The sequence below is a fragment of the Oncorhynchus clarkii genome, chromosome 16 (genome assembly GCF_045791955.1).
Source record: "Oncorhynchus clarkii lewisi isolate Uvic-CL-2024 chromosome 16, UVic_Ocla_1.0, whole genome shotgun sequence".
In the NCBI taxonomy this organism is placed as follows: domain Eukaryota; kingdom Metazoa; phylum Chordata; class Actinopteri; order Salmoniformes; family Salmonidae; genus Oncorhynchus; species Oncorhynchus clarkii.
The window spans coordinates 70,976,643-70,989,295 of NC_092162.1; the positions used below are offsets into that span (position 1 = coordinate 70,976,643).

The 12,653-nt window shown below is 42.9% G+C and overlaps 1 protein-coding gene across 1 annotated transcript in view; it reads right to left on the reverse strand.

Annotated features, from left to right (window-relative positions):
- The window catches only part of LOC139368997 (dnaJ homolog subfamily C member 5-like), a 31,173-nt gene extending 18,683 nt beyond the window's left edge, over positions 1-12,490 (reverse strand). Inside the window, exon 1 of the mRNA XM_071108556.1 lies at positions 12,278-12,490. The gene's annotated coding sequence lies outside the window, so the exon portion shown is untranslated. The remainder of the gene's footprint in view (positions 1-12,277) is intronic.
- Positions 12,491-12,653: the final 163 nt, after the last annotated feature.

Genomic DNA, 12,653 nt, shown 5'->3' on the forward strand with positions numbered 1-12,653 from the left:
GTGTAGCATAATTTGTCAGATTCTTTGTAATAATAATGTTACGGGAACAATAATGCCTTTTATTTTGTAAAGAGGTTTCTTGTATCAAATCACACAACATTTCCAGTCACTTCATTGTCTGAAGGACAAGTGGATCGACAAGTTCATGTCAAGCCTTGCATGTTTTTTTCCCCAGGAGTCTCAAGGAATGTAAGTTCTAGTTCTGGCTGCTGCTGTAGGCTGAATGATAGAACATCTATTTCCATGTTAAAATGTTATGGGATTCATTTTCTCCATTGTTTTTGATGGTAGGCCACTCTGGTAGGCCTACATTATGATCAAATAGCCACAGTAGCCTACTTGGCCGATGTTAACTTAAAGCGGGTATAGCCTCAGTGTTCACAGTAAATGGGAGCTGGAAGTTGCACAGGATTTTTCACAATGTTCAAGTTGGTGCACAGCAGACCTGACATTTTCTCAATGCTTAAAAAGACAAACATTGAGGGAACATTGGCTACAAATATGAAAATGTATTGAAAAACTGTGCCACTACTAAATTAAATACAGGGGAAACATTGCCTTTACGTGTCCATGAGTCGCAACATAACATGTCTGGTCACCTTGCTTCATTACCTTGATCAGCCAATCTATATTATCTCACATTATAATTTAAGAATAAAAATGGAAGATGCAGCTGTGATTCACCCACCACAGATCAATGATCATCATCTTAAACTCCATCCACCACAGATCAATGATCATCATCTTAAACTCCATCCACCACCCCAGGGGCCACAATAGCCCAGAAACCCTAATGTAATCCCAGCTAGACAAAGGAGGCCCCGAGGTCATTCCGGATCATTCTGCCTAATGAGACGTAAAACAGAACAATAGACAGAGCTCTGAGTGCCCCGGTTTATAGAAACGAACGATATGGATTTTTTTTTTGTAGGGCCGATGACGAAACCGATTTTTTGGGGGTCCAGGAGGCAGATTGGGCGAAATTTTAGGCCGATATTCAGCATCATTCAATTTTTAAAATGTTGATGACAAATTTAGAATAGACAGCCATCTATGCATGAATGCGTACATTTTAAAATCAAAAAAATAATTTTATTTGAAATGGCAAAACGGCATAGGCCTACTCACAGTAAAGGGGAATGCATATTCAATAGGAATGTGTTCACGCACGGCGTTATTGAGCTTGTTTTGGCTGATCAGTGGAGTCTATGGTGCTACAGATGACAATTGGTTTTCCTTCCTTTTGGGACTTATATTAATTAGCCTTGTGATTAACAACATTTGCATAGAGTTTGGAGTTTGCAAAAAGGCACCTGAAGGACTGATTCTCTGGTCTGATGAAACCAAGATTGAACTGTTTGGTCTGAATGCCAAGCGTCACGTCTGGAGGAAACCTGGCACCATGAACGGAGCAAAGTACAGAGAGATCCTTGATGAAAACCTGCCCCAGAGTGCCCAGAACCTCAGACTGGTGCGAAGGTTCACCTTCCAACAGGACAACAACCCTAAGCCCACAGCCAAGACAACGCAGGCGTGGCTTCGGGACAAGTCTCTGAATATCCTTGAGTTGCCCAGCCAGAGTCCGGACCAGAAACTAATCGAACATCTCTGGAGAGACCTGAAAATAGCTGTGCAGCAATGCTCCCCATCCAACCTGACAGAGTTTGAGAGGATCTGCAGAGAAGAATGGGAGAAACTCCCCAAATACAGGTGTGCCAAGCTTGTAGTGTCATATCCAAGAAGACTCGAGGCTGTAATCACTGCCAAAGGTCTTTAAACAAAGTAACGAGTAATGCGTCCGAATTGGTTATGTAAAATGTGATTTTTACATGTTTTGTTTAAAAAAATGTTTTTTTAAATCCAAAAAACGTTTTGCTTTGTCATTAACGTTAGCGAACAAGCGAACTAGCGAACAAGCGAACTAGCGAACAAGCGAACAAGCGAACTAGCGAACAAGCTAACAGGGTAGAAATGAACCAAAACATTGTTTAGAAAGTTGCTTTTAGTTGCCTGGTTTGCTAGATTGACATAAACTAAATTCATTTTTAAACAGATGGGTTTATTGGTGTTAAAATACACCAGTTATGCTATTTTGGACCGCCAGGCTGCTGATGTCAAGCAGCTTGTTGTTTTTGTTTTCATACTTTTTCATAATGACAACTGTCTACAGACATGTGGATAGACCATAAACCAGCCTTTAGTCTAGAAATCTTTGGTTGTTTAGTACACTACCGTGCTCACTCTGTTTAGCACACTACCGTGCTCACTCTGTTTAGCACACTACCGTGCTCACTCTGTTTAGCACACTACCGTGCTCACTCTGTTTAGCACACTACCGTGCTCACTCTGTTTAGCACACTACCGTGCTCACTCTGTTTAGCACACCACCGTGCTCACTCTGTTTAGCACACTACCGTGCTCACTCTGTTTAGCACACTACCGTGCTCACTCTGTTTAGCACACTACCGTGCTCACTCTGTTTAGCACACTACCGTGCTCACTCTGTTTAGCACACTACCGTGCTCACTCTGTTTAGCACACTACCGTGCTCACTCTGTTTAGCACACTACCGTGCTCACTCTGTTTAGCACACTACCGTGCTCACTCTGTTTAGCACACTACCGTGCTCACTCTGTTTAGCACACTACCGTGCTCACTCTGTTTAGCACACTACCGTGCTCACTCTGTTTAGCACACTACCGTGCTCACTCTGTTTAGCACACTACCGTGCTCACTCTGTTTAGCACACTACCGTGCTCACTCTGTTTAGCACACTACCGTGCTCACTCTGTTTAGTACACTACCGTACTCACTCTGTTTAGTACACTACCGTACTCACTCTGTTTAGTACACTAGCGTACTCACTCTGTTTAGCACATGGCCTCACATGTGAATCCTTAAAGAGATGGGTGTTGAGATGGGTGTTGGGTGTTGAGTTGGTGTAGACAAAGAAGAGCTCTCCAGTAGCTACCAAAACATTCAAGGGCCATTTTCTCAAATGTGGGGTTACAACTTCATCAACTTTCAAAGCAGAATTACTTTCCCCATTGTTCCTAAAATGTAGTGTATTTCAAATTTTGCTACATAAGACCCAATTGAGCCGGTTACTCACAAATGCTTTGTTTGTAAATGATTGTCTAAGCTATCTGTAAAAAAAAACGAAAATGATCATCGTGCTGTCTGGTTTGCTTAATATAAGAAATATAAAATGAATTATGATTTATATTGATACTTAAGTATATTTAAAACGAAATACTTTTAGACTTACTCAGGTCATATCTTACTGGGTGCCTTCCACTTTAACTTGAGATAAAGTAAAAAGACACCCTAATAGAAAATGACTGAAGTAGTGACAATTGGGTTTTTCCACCACTGCTGGTGGCTCAGGCGGTGAGTGGTGCCAAAGCTGATAGAGAATGGCCTTTTCTAGGATAACGGCCCAATGTCGGCCCGATATAAAAATATTAAAAAAAAAAAAATTGGTCGTTCTCTACCGGTTTACCACAAGGCCCATTAATGAAGACGTCATTCTCCTGCTGCCTTTCCTTATTGTGGAGTAGCTCCATATGCTCTATACATTATCGGCCTGCCCTGCAGACTCCCCCTCTCTCCATAACCATATTACCTCAGAGCTATAGGGACAGTCTACTAGGCACACACACACACACACACACACACAAACACAACAAACTTCTCTTTACACCTTTTCATCCCTCCTCCGAATCTTTCTGTTTCTTTCCAAACCCCAATCCATCTCCATCATTATCCTAGTCTCTCTCTGGAGACAGAATGTGGAGACTACTACCACTTTCCCAAATCCTCCTGAAATCATTCAACTATAATAACGTGAGACAGCAGAATCCAGTGGATTAACATCCATCGTCAGCATATTAATACCTCTGTGTCGTGATGTGTGAAGAGAGAGGAAAAACAACAGCAGCAGGGCCAGGCTGACCAGGGGGAGGAGGGAACACCATGTCAGTATTATCTGACTGGGGGGGGGGGAACACCATGTCAGTATTATCTGACTGGGGGGGGGGGGGGGGGGGACACCATGTCAGTATTATCTGACTGGGGGGGAGGAGGGAACACCATGTCAGTATTATCTGACTGGGGGGGGAGGAGGGAACACCATGTCAGTATTATCTGACAGGGGGGGAAGGGGGAACACCATGTCAGTATTATCTGACTGGGGGGGGGGGGAACACCATGTCAGTATTATCTGACTGGGGGGGGGGGGGGGGGGAGGAGGGAACACCATGTCAGTATTATATGACTGGGGGGGGGGGGACACCATGTCAGTATTATCTGACTGGGGGGGGGGGGAGGAGGGAACACCATGTCAGTATTATTTGACGGGGGGGAGGAGGGAACACCATGTCAGTATTATCTGACTGGGGGGGAGGAGGAGGGAACACCATGTCAGTATTATCTGAAAGGGGGGAGGAGGGAACACCATGTCAGTATTATCTGACTGGGGGGGGGGGGGGGGGAAGGGAACACCATGTCAGTATTATCTGACAGGGGGGGGGGGGGGGGAACACAATGTCAGTATTATCTGACTGGGGGGGAGGAGGGAACACCATGTCAGTATTATCTGACTGGGGGGGGAGGAGGGAACACCATGTCAGTATTATCTGACTGGGGGGGGGGGAACACCACGTCAGTATTATCTGACTGGGGGGGAGGAGGGAACACCATGTCAGTATTATCTGACTGGGGGGAGGAGGGAACACCATGTCAGTATTATCTGACCGGGGGGGGGGGGGGGGAAGGGAACACCATGTCAGTATTATCTGACTGGGGGGAGGAGGGAACACCATGTCAGTATTATCTGACTGGGGGAGGAGGAGGGAACACCATGTCAGTATTATCTATAACAATGTCAGTATTATCTATAACAATGTCAGCATTATCTATAACAATGTCAGCATTATCTATAACAATGTCAGCATTATCTATAACAATGTCAGTATTATCTATACCAATGTCAGTATTATCTATAACAATGTCAGCATTATCTATAACAATGTCAGCATTATCTATAACAATGTCAGCATTATCTATACCAATGTCAGTATTATCTATACCAATGTCAGTATTATCTATACCAATGTCAGTATTCTATACCAATGTCAGTATTATCTATAATAATAATATCACTGAATGCTGTCATATATACTGCTAGTGGTGGTCAGTGCCGCTTAAAATGAGGGAGGACGATTGTTTTCATGAGCATGGTCTTATTTCTATTATTTATGACAGCATTCATATTCCATTCACCCAGTTAAATGTAACATCGATAGGTTTAGGCTACTACATGATACTAGAAGTTTATCTATACCCATCATGAGGTTGCTACAACCTAGCCTATGATTGAAAAAGTTTACAACGTAGGAGCACACAGGTCGAGACACATGGACACATTCAATACTGCCTTGCACATTCTTGCCTGCATCTAGTAGTAACACCCCTTTTAGTAAAACCATAGCCAGCTAGCTAACCTAGCATCCCTCTCTGTTGGAGAGTCATAGCCAGCTAGCTAACCTAGCATCCCTCTCTGTTGGATAGCCAGCTAGCTAACCTAGCATCCCTCTCTGTTGGATAGTCATAGCCAGCTAGCTATCATCCCTGTACATCGACATGGAACACTGGTCCCTTTGGTAGTGGAACACTGGTCCCTTTGGTAGTGGAACACTGGTCCCTTTGGTAATGGAACACTGGTCCCTTTGGTAATGGAACACTGGTCCCTTTGGTAGTGGAACACTGGTCCCTTTGGTAGTGGAACACTGGTCCCTTTGGTAGTGGAACACTGGTCCCTTTGGTAGTGGAACACTGGTCCCTTTGGTAGTGGAACACTGGTCCCTTTGGTAGTGGAACACTGGTCCCTTTGGTAATGGAACACTGGTCCCTTTGGTAATGGAACACTGGTCCCTTTGGTAATGGAACACTGTTCCCTTTGGTAATGGAACACTGGTCCCTTTGGTAATGGAACACTGGTCCCTTTGGTAATGGAACACTGGTCCCTTTGGTAGTGGAACACTGGTCCCTTTGGTAGTGGAACACTGGTCCCTTTGGTAGTGGAACACTGGTCCCTTTGGTAGTGGAACACTGGTCCCTTTGGTAGTGGAACACTGGTCCCTTTGGTAGTGGAACACTGGTCCCTTTAGTAGTGGAACACTGGTCCCTTTAGTAGTGGAACACTGGTCCCTTTAGTAGTGGAACACTGGTCCCTTTAGTAGTGGAACACTGGTCCCTTTAGTAGTGGAACACTGGTCCCTTTAGTAGTGGAACACTGGTCCCTTTAGTAGTGGAACACTGGTCCCTTTAGTAATGGAACACTGGTCCCTTTAGTAATGGAACACTGGTCCCTTTAGTAATGGAACACTGGTCCCTTTAGTAATGGAACACTGGTCCCTTTAGTAGTGGAACACTGGTCCCTTTAGTAGTGGAACACTGGTCCCTTTGGTAGTGGAACACTGGTCCCTTTGGTAATGGAACACTGGTCCCTTTGGTAATGGAACACTGGTCCCTTTGGTAATGGAACACAGGTCCCTTTGGTAGTGGAACACTGGTCCCTTTGGTAGTGGAACACTGGTCCCTTTGGTAGTGGAACACTGGTCCCTTTGGTAGTGGAACACTGGTCCCTTTGGTAGTGGAACACTGGTCCCTTTGGTAGTGGAACACTGGTCACTTTAATAATGGAACACTGGTCACTTTAATAATGGAACACTGGTCCCTTTGGTAATGGAACACTGGTCCCTTTGGTAATGGAACACTGGTCCCTTTGGTAATGGAACACTGGTCCCTTTGGTAATGGAACACTGGTCCCTTTGGTAATGGAACACTGGTCCCTTTGGTAATGGAACACTGGTCCCTTTGGTAATGGAACACTGGTCCCTTTGGTAATGGAACACTGGTCCCTTTGGTAATGGAACACTGGTCCCTTTGGTAATGGAACACTGGTCCCTTTGGTAATGGAACACTGGTCCCTTTGGTAATGGAACACTGGTCCCTTTGGTAATGGAACACTGGTCCCTTTGGTAATGGAACACTGGTCCCTTTGGTAATGGAACACTGGTCCCTTTGGTAATGGAACACAGGTCCCTTTGGTAATGTTTACATACAGTTCTACTCATTTCATATGTATATAATATATTCTAGTCAAGTCCATCCTATTCAACTATTGCTGTACATATACGATGCTTCCCACGTTTTCTACAGATATACTACATATTCTATCCATGTATTCTACACATATACTACATATTCTATCCATGTATTCTACACATATACTATATTCATATACTATATATATTCTATCCATGTATTCTACACATATACTATATTCATATACTATATATATTCTATCCATGTATTCTACACATACTATATATTGTATCCATATACTACATATTCTACACAAATACTACATTCTATCCATGTATTCTACACATATACTTTGTATCCACATACTGTTCATAATGTCTATCCATCCCGTCACACATATATACTGTACATACACATATAGGAAAAAAAAAAAAAAAAACTATTTGTTGACTTATTAGGAGTACAGTAATATTTCTGTCATTTTCATAAAGCTCCAATTCTCCCCCTTTTCTAGGAAACCACTGTTATTCACCCCCATTGACCGTTATGACGGAGAGAAAAATCAGAGCTTTCTATTGGTCCCCCTCTTACCAAGGCTTTATAATTTTATGGCTGGCACTGGTTACCATCTGCCACAATATCACGTTGCCAACTAAGGCATATTAGGGGATAGTAGGCCGAGTTGGACAAGGATATCTGAATGACCACAATGGAAGTAGCCTAAATGTTCATTATTTTATAGAATCTTTTTTTTTTAGTTTTTTTGACTGTGACTAAAATGTCAGTGACAAACTAAACAAAACTTGTCCAATTTTAGTCAACTGATAACTAAAAACAGGATGAAATTACTCAAATATGACTAAAGACTAAAAAGGTATATTAAAGACAAATAATTAACATAGCTGCCAAAATGATCACGACTCAGGATAACAAAGAGTGGGCTATATGAACTACGACCCCTGGACCTAAAGAGACTGTTCTGCTCTTATTAAATGTTAAATGTGAATTTTAATTCAAATGAAATGTTCCAGACACTTATACAGAGATCAGTTGATTCGCTTTCAATGGCCTCTCAGTTCCATAATGGACGCAGATAAACACACAGACAGCGTAACCCAGACAAAAATACACTGAACAAACATATACAAACACAACATGGTCCCATGTTTCATGAGCTGAAATAATAAAACTTTTTTTTTTAAAGAAAATTAAGAAATGTTTGATACGCACAAAAAAGTGTATTTCAGTCAAATTTTGTGACCAAATGTGTTTACATCCCTGTTAGTGAGCATTTCTCATTTGCCAAGATAATCCATCTACCTGACAGGTGTGGCATATCAAGAAGCTGATTAAACACCATGATCATTACACAGGTGCACCTTGTGCTGGGGACAATAAAAGGCCACTCTAAAATGTGCAGTTGTCTCACACAACACAAAGCCACAGATGTCTCAAGTTGAGGAAGCGTGCAATTGGCATGCTGACTGTAGCTTTATCCACCAGAGCTGTTGCCAGATAATTTTGTATTAATTTCTCTACATTAAGCGGCATCAGAGAATTTGTTTTCAGAGAATTTGGCAGTACATCTAACCGGCCTCACAACCGCAGACCACGTTTAACCACACCAGCCCAGGACATCTACATCTGGCTTCGTCACCTGTGGAATCGTCTGAGACCAGCCACCCGGACAACTGATGAAATTATTTATACACAAAGTGTCAGAAACTGTCTCAGGGAATCTCGTCTGCTTGCTCGTCGTTCTCACCGGGCTCTTGACGGGACAGCAGTTTGGCGTCGTAAATCAACTTCAGTGGTCAAATGCTTTGATTACTACTGGCACGCAGGAAAAGTGAGCTCTTCACAGATGAATCCCGCTTTCAACTGTACCGGGCAGATGACAGGCGTTGTGTGGGCAAGCGGTTTGCTGATCAAATCTAATTTTATTTGTCACATACACGTGGTTAGCAAACGTTAATATAACTGTATTCCCAGTTATATAAAATCCATAAATTAGGGCCTAATGAATATTTAAATTGACTGATTTCCTTATAAACTGTAACTGAAAATGTTATGTTGCATTTATATACACTATATACTGAGCAGCTGCACAGAGGCTATACGCGTGGAATCAAATTACTCAATCTATTCCCCCTGTGGGTTCCAGGTCCAAACTAATGCAGTATATAGGGAATAGGGTAAACAAGACTGCCAAGGCAGCTAGCGTGCCCTACTGTGCTCCGGCCTAAATGGTGAGTAGATGGTTTCCCTTTCAGTCCTATCAGCTGTCCCACAGCCAAGGCCTTCCTCCTTGTGTACAATCAATGTTAGCAAAGTAACATGACACAGGAGGTACAAGCTCCGAGGTAAACACAGCTGCGCACACACACACACAACCTGCTTAGCTCAGCTCTCTAATTTAACATTTTGGAATAGACCTCTGAAGCAAAAGCATCCAATTAATTAACTAAATGGGCAGCGGCCAACCGAATTGCACCCTTTTCCCTAGATTGTGCACTACCCATAGGGCCCTGGTCTAAAGTAGTGCACTACCCATATGGCCCTGGTCTAAAGTAGTGCACTACCCATAGGGCCCTGGTCAAAAGTAGTGCACTACCCATAGGGCTCTGGTCAAAAGTAGTGCACTACCCATAGGGCCCTGGTCAAAAGTAGTGCACTACCCATAGGGCCCTGGTGTAAAGTAGTGCACTACCCATAGGGCCCTGGTCTAAAGTAGTGCACTACCCATAGGGCCCTGGTCTAAAGTAGTGCACTACCCTTAGGGCCCTGGTCTAAAGTAGTGCACTACCCTTAGGGCCCTGGTCTAAAGTAGTGCACTACCCTTAGGGCCCTGGTGTAAAGTAGTGCACTACCCGTAGGGCCCTGGTGTAAAGTAGTGCACTACCCGTAGGGCCCTGGTACCATTTGAGACAGAAACACAGTATTTTCCTCAATGGGATGCTTACTGTGCATTGTGTTGATAATGTACAGTGCTGATTTACAAACCCTATCGTGGGCCCCTTTCCACATGTGGAAGCAGCAGCTTAGGGAAGAATGTCATTCGGCGAGAGAAGAGTGAGTGTGCGACAGCAGGGACAATGGAAGTGAAAGTTGAACAATGTATTGGGACAGAGATCACAAGACACGGAGATCAACTAGTTAAACGGCTCTCAACATGCCTGAAAGGAGAAGTAGGCCCATCCTCTCTGGTACCATGGATAGAAACTAGCCAGTAATGGAGGGTAAACGCAAGTAAACACAGTTTACCCACCTTTTCCACACCTCTGGGACAGTTTACCCCACCTTTTCCTCTCCCTCCCTCTGGGACAGTTTACCCCACCTTTTCCTCTCCCTCCCTCTGGGACAGTTTACCCCACCTTTTCCTCTCCCTCCCTCTGGGACAGTTTACCCCACCTTTTCCTCTCCCCCTTCTGGGACAGTTTGCCCACCCACCCATAAAAAGCGTTACTTTTTTCCACCACGACCGGCAATCAGACTTTACACACCAATTGTATTACCACTACATCACTGGTAACCACCACAAACATATGTTGATCTTTCAGTTGCCTAATTGAGGGAGTCATTTTTCTGGGTCAACAACATTCAAACAAATACTGTAAGTTAATGGTCAGCTCCACCCACAGCTTGCCTGAAGCAGTAAGACTGTCAATAGCACAAGTTTTAGGCCTATACACACACACACACACACACACACACACAATGAACTTGTTGACACTAGCTAGGTCGCTAGCTAGGCCACTAATCCACACCCTCAAATGAGCTCAAATGAAGGTTGGCCATATTTTTTACTTAACTAGGCAAGTCAGTTGAGAACAAATTCTTATTTACAATGACAATGGCCTACGCCAGCCAAAACGCAAACCGGGACGACGCTGGGCCAATTGTGCTCCGCCCTATGGGACTCCCGATCACGGCCGGTTGTGATACAGCCTGGAATCGAACCAGGGTCTGTAGGGACACTGAGATTCAGTGCCTTAGAACGCTGCGCCACTTGGGATGCAGGATTGGATGTGTGACCTGCCTAATAACGAACCACACATTTGATTTATTATATCTTCTATAGTCACTATGTCAGCCATTGTCAGAGTCAGTGATGTCTATCTTCTTGATGACAACATAATGAAACAACTCCCTTTAAAAAAATGTGCACACGATGCTAAATGTGTGTTGGTTTTTTGGGAGGAAATTGCAGGCATATCCATGCTATGTGTTGCTGTCTATATCACTAAATCATGTATCCAGTCTGTATGAGAAGTAGCTTATTGCCATTATAGTGTGACCAGAATCCTTTGTAACTCGTGTTGTGGAATAAAGGGCTTGTTTGGCCCACAGACTTACTGTTATGTGTGGGTTGGACTCAATATATAATACATTTGAGCTGTTCAGTTCTTCTTAAAATGGCCAAGGCATGACATTCTAACATGGCTAGTACTGGCATCAGCTGATCAGTTAAATAGCTAACAGGAACTAGATTCATGTAAAAGGGTCCAAGCAAGGCAAAATAAAGCAGACCTATATCCGATTTTGTTAAACTAGCTGGCTAAAGAACATAACGAATCTTTGGTCAGGGGGACCTTAACATGACTTCGTGTTATATATATATATATATATATATATATATATATATATAAAAAGTAGATAAAACATTTGTTTTGACAAACATCGACAACAACTGACGTTAACTAGCTAGGTAGTTCGATATAAATCACCGGTCCCATTTACAGCAAATCCAACATTACTCAACTCACCGGGGTCCATGTTAGCTGGATATTAAATTTGAGATGTTAATCTAGTTAAATAGTTAACTAAAATATAGCTAAACTTACTAGCCAGATAACGTTAACCGGGCCATGATGAATTGGCTTTTTAAAATTGTTTTAAACGTTATAAAACCAACCTATAAGCAATCTCCCACTAGCTGTCTATAAAATAAAGATCGGAAGACAAAACGGTAAAGCGGATAATCTCTTGCTACCGTATGAAAAAGGGAAACACATCATCTATGTTGGGTTAGTGGTTACTAGATTAGCTAACACCATCCACCCATTCACTAACATTAGCTCTCTAATCCAAGGCCGGGTAGAGAAGCATACTACCATGCCACTCCGGGGGGGACATAGGAAATATACTATCCAAATGCACTTCTTACCGTTTAGCTACTTTGGGCCCAGTTGATCTTTCGATTTTGAAAAAGGTATCTATGTTTGTTCGCATACCAACAACAACAAAAAAGCAACAGTACACACGCTAGCTTCCTTTGGTTGAGCACTCAATAAATAAAATAAAATAAATAAAGAGCACGTAGTAAACTAGCTAAACTAGAAGCGGTCCTGGTTGGCTGTCAATCCCTCCCACATCCGGGGGCTGCGTTCATCACGAAAACATATAACGGAAACAGTGTTGTATTGAACGACCATTATGTAAATAAAATTAAAATAAATAAAAAACAACGATGGGGTTTGCTTCGTTCCGTTTGTTTCCGTTTAAGATATATTTTGCAACAAAATTGGCATAATGAATTACAC